This window comes from Notolabrus celidotus, chromosome 2 (genome assembly GCF_009762535.1).
Source record: "Notolabrus celidotus isolate fNotCel1 chromosome 2, fNotCel1.pri, whole genome shotgun sequence".
Lineage (NCBI taxonomy): Eukaryota > Metazoa > Chordata > Actinopteri > Labriformes > Labridae > Notolabrus > Notolabrus celidotus.
In genome coordinates, this window is record NC_048273.1 from 34,545,860 (window position 1) to 34,551,121 (window position 5,262).

The window sequence follows — 5,262 nt, forward strand, 5'->3', positions numbered from 1 at the left end:
TCTCAGATCTTGACAGAGTGGCCTCTTTGTATGAAGGTTGCTGTATTTTTGGTGTCCCTGTATGAGTTGACTGTCCGGCCCTCTCAAGGACGTGTGTCCTTGCATTTATCCACCAAGGTTAGCCCCTCACACTCTGTCAGCATCTTCCCCAGCTGTTCTTTTGTGTAGTTACTATGAGTTTTGGCATGAAAGATATGAACTCTTGTTGATTCATGTTTGTTTTTAAGTAATTTCAGGGCAATTAATAATTTCTTCTTCATAGTGGGAATAAGGCAAACTGCTGCAGCATGTTTGAGTATGTTAGTTTCACTGCTAGAGTGTCTCAGCTGAATCAAGGTCAAAGGTCATGGTTTGATGATGTCTCAAGGTAGTGCAGGATCATGTGAGTTTTTGTCATTGCTATTTAGGAAGAGGTCATCTATTTAAGTGTGGGTGTATCAAATGATGGAATTTAATTTCATTATATGTAACATTAGCCAACAACAATAGATTGACTCATCGTGAAACACACTGTTGCCTTGAAACAACTTCAGATTTCTCCTGATTTGAACATAATGAAAACATTTAAAATGACATAAATACCGACTTCACCAAATCTAAAAACATAGATCTAGACGTTCTTCAGCATTATGTTGTGAATAACTATCAAGGACAGGCTTTTGAAAATATTGCCACCCACCTGGATCATGATTTAGACATCTAATCTGTTTTTTGTTTTGACCCATCCTCCCAATGTGTACATATAAAGAGTATGCACTGTTTGCAGAAAGCACAGCTGGATGTAATTGTGTTTAATGTGGCTAAGTATTTAATAATTACCTCCATTACAATTGTAGAAGAAACACTGTGTGTCTGATTCCAGATGCTGCTGTGAATCTTGAAACTATTGTGTTGTTGTTGATTTGATAAATTCAATTTGATTTGGAGATGTCCTTCTTCAGTCCCCCCATGGTGTGAAGTAAATAGGTGCTGCAGCAGTCATTTTGGGGATGATACTTGCTATGATGAAGATAAGCTACACATAGACAGCATCTACAAATGTGATACAATTTAAACTTTGCAAAAAGACACCATCATCAAAAAGTTTCCAAAATAGCTTGAAGTGTCATGAGTGAAATATTTATTACTGTAATTTTTTTGACTTTTTATATAAAATAATTAGATCAACAATACTGCTTCTGTCTGACCTACAATTGACAGTTGTTGATTTCTATATTGAAATTTGTAATGCCTGCATCCACTGTGAGTCAGATGAGACGACTTACAGCACACTGAAGAAACAACCTTCTTCCTTTACTTTTTACTGCAAATATTCACAGCTAGTGCTACATTTTAATGTTAAATGACAGCAGGATGACACTTTTATGTCTAAAATACTACCTACACATGAGCAGAACAAAATCAGCCAAGATGTAAGAGGTACTGCTTTGTCAACAGGGGGCAGCAATGACACAAAGAGTTTGAAAGTCTGCATTCACCACCATACAAACTTAACCACAGTGTGACCTCCTCCTATAGATTGATGTATGTGTAGAGATGAGATGTACTGGTGAATTCAGAGAAACCCTTTAAGGCAGCTACAGAGCTGTAAATGGAGAAGCTCAGTGGGCTCTGTGGCTCATGTCATCAGGGACTTGGACAGTCCACTTTGATTTGACAGGTCCAGCGAGATCCCACTGGGGTGTCTGAGGTCCTTGAAGAGCTTCATCAGTGCCCCGCAGGAGCTAAAATATAAGGCTCCTGCTGTTCATCTCCCTCTCTGCTGTCGCTCCAGAGACTTCAGTGAGTGGTCAGTGAGTCTGAGAAGTAAAGTCTCTTTTATGGACAGTATCAAACATTCAGAAAGTAGCCTTAGTATTCATCAGAATCTGTTTGAGCTTTGAAGATTTCTGAATGGTATTACTGTCACGCTAAGTCACATGTGTTACATATATAGGTACGCTATTACATTTCATAAGTAAGCTAGTGACTCAATGTGCTTCAATTGAATATAAAAAACAGATCATACCAGACAGAAACATAACCTATGAAGGTAAACAATATATCATATAAATAAAATATTAAAGCATTAAAGATAAGATATTAGAGTATTTTTAATTAAACACAAGTTTTACAATTTCACTCACACTTCATACCTGATGAAAAGACAGCATTAAAAAACAAGCTGTTACTCATCTTTTCAAATTCAAACTTTAAAACTCATGAAGCTGGAGCGCCTGAAGAGCATAGCAATGCTTGATCACCCAGATCTTGATTGGGAGAGTGATCACAGCTTAATGACTTTAATGTGTTCCTTAAAAAACAGGTCTTAGCATCAATTCTTTTAAGTCTTCTGAGAGAAAATGTGAACAGACACTTTGTCCACAGCTCGAAGCACCTACTTGTCACTCAGTTATCACGCTTAAAAAACTTTTGGTCTTAAAATAATTGATAATAACTTGAAACTCATTACAAACTTCACTAAGTTTAAGACCTTCACCAAATCCTGGTTAATTCAGCAACAAACCTGCACTCATATTAAATTTTTTGCATATTCTTTTGTTGCGAAATGTGTGTTTTATTGTATCATGCTGTACTTCAAATACCTTTTCTTTTTTATTTTAAATTACTGTTTTAATATTTTACTCCCTTAAAATCCCTTTTATGGACTGGTGTTGCAAATTAGCATTTGCTACAAACACTATGATACTTGCATGAGATTGCTGTTCACAGTTTGTCTATACATCCTGTATCTGTCCCTAACAAATAGACCATAAATAAATAAAATAAATACATTTAGATTCTGGTTAAGAAGTTCTATGAAGATAATTCCCCATGTAATCATTGTCAATAGAGTTTAGCAGATAGATCAAAAAGCTCCTAAGCATGCTTATTTCCTTTGTAAAGTTTTGCATTTTAATACAGGGCCTAATGGAGATTGACTCTCTTTTGGAGCCAGCCTCAAGTGGCCAGTGGAGGAACTGCAGTTTTTGGTATTTTCATGTTAGCCTTATTTTGCAGCCTGAAGGTTGCTGCTTGACTAAAGCATTGTCTATTCAATCCTTCAAAGTAAGAGACCCTTCAACATAATTAACAAATCCCTTGTTCAGAAGTAAAGCTTCTAATGTGCATATAGTTCAGGATTACAATGATCTCTGTGAAACTATATAATTCCAATCCCAAGTGATTCAGCCCAAGGACATTAAAAGTCTGCTGAGATGTTGTTTTTGGACATACAGCATAGTCATATTTGTGCAGACTGTGTAATGTGCAGGCCTGCCGGATACTGAGCTAAGACATCTCTAAATATATATCCACATATCTGGAGCAAACTCCCTGAAAGCTGTAGGTCTGCTCCAACTCTCACCTCTTTTAAATCAAAGATTAAGACTTTTTTATTTGCCACTGCCTTCCTACCTTAGCTTATTTTAACTCACTTTAAATGCAAATTTTAATTAATATTATTTTTTAATATATTTATAATTCTCCTTTTCTTTTCTATGTTTTATTATATTTGTAATTTTAATTGTGCTCTTTATGGTTGTCTGAATGTTACCAATGCTTTTAATCTTTTAATGTAAAGCACATTAAGTTGCCTTTGTGTATGAAATGCGCTATACAAATAAAGCTGCCTTGCCTTGCCTAAATAGTGGTCAAATTCTATTATACAGACTTTGATGCAGATGTTTATTCATGTTTCTAAAAGGTTTAAGCATCAACCTTTAACACAGTTAGTCTCAGTTCTTCATCACAGACAGCAGCCTGATAACAACATCTGATACAATATGGTGCCAAGGAAATGTAGTGTGTTGTGTAAAATGCAGACCGCGTCCTTACAGTGGTCTCAAAACGGATGAGGACCTTCTCTGCTATAAAGTCTATGGTTAATGACGCCTGTGAAGCTCGTGTGGTAGCCGTGCCGCACCGAATTCCCGTTCCCAGGGGTAAACGTAATCACGTGGGCAGTCATTAAGGTCCAGGCTCTGTTGTGATCAAAACTGTGGCGTACACACAAAAAGCTCCCCCTACTCTTATAAAGCATATTTAGACCATTAGATAAGCCACAACTCACAATTAAGCTGTTGGCTGGCTCTCCCACACTCATTTTCCTGAGCCTGGTTCAAATCTCAAACACACTCTTTGCACGGATTGAGCCGGGGGCCGCCTGATCAAACTTCAGTTCTTTAATAGCTGTGAAACTGTGATTCTGTGTAGAACCATGAAAGTCATTAATCCTTCAACATCCTGAATTGTGCAACTGTTAATACGTTTCTTTATGAGCTGTGATTCGTGTGTGTAGTTCATCTTATCTCAGGCAGATGTTTCCAGGTTGAGCCCATATTAGTTCATGTGACTTAAAGGGTGTTAAGTAAAGGAAATTACATCAGCTGTCTCCAGTTCCACAGACAGACTACTGTCATGTGAAGGCTTTTCTCACATCCAGTCCGATAAACAGGAAATAGTCAACAAATCATTTGAATTAGCTCCACGAGCTGCAGAAACTAAACTTAAGGTTATTCTTCTATTACTACGTAACTCACTGGATGAGAGGAACTATTTGATCAAGTTCTTTCCAAAGAAAATCACTGCAAATATGTTTCTGTGTTTGTGCTTTCATTCGTGCATCTGTGATTTCTGTTACTTGTTGAGATCTTTCATGGCTTTGAGACATTAGATGGCATTTTCCCAGAATTCTCCTCTCCTGGAAGCTGCAGTTCACCTGGTGTCCAGTAGCCACCTGCCATTCGCCACAGAGCAGCAAAACATCTGGGACCTGCAGAGACCTGGCAGCAGAGTGTAAGCCTAGTGAGCAGACACCAAATCATAGAGAGGAGGGAGAAAAATATGGAGAAGTAAAGAGGCTTTTACAGATGCTGCACTGCAGATGAATGCAAAAAATCCGAGAGCAGGGACAAGAAAGAAATGTGCCCGGTGAGCCAGATGTGTGCAGGAAGCGATTCCCGGGGGGAGACTCCTGTCTCCTCCAGACAGAGAGGAATAATTTATCCTCACATGAATGCTGCAGACGCTGCTTGTGTTGCTAAAGGGCCAAAGGGTCGCTGCAGATACACCTAACTTCACATTTATTCAGCCACTGACACCCTATCAAAATTGATAGAGAGGAAACTGTCTTTCCACCGTTTTCCTTTTTTTATTTCTCTCCCACAAAAAGGATGTAAAAGTTTGAACAATGGTTTTAACTACTACATTCCTGCTGTAATGTAGCCTTAGCTAAAAGCGCTTGCATGCCTTGCTGAGTGGTTTACATCAGCAAACAAATCG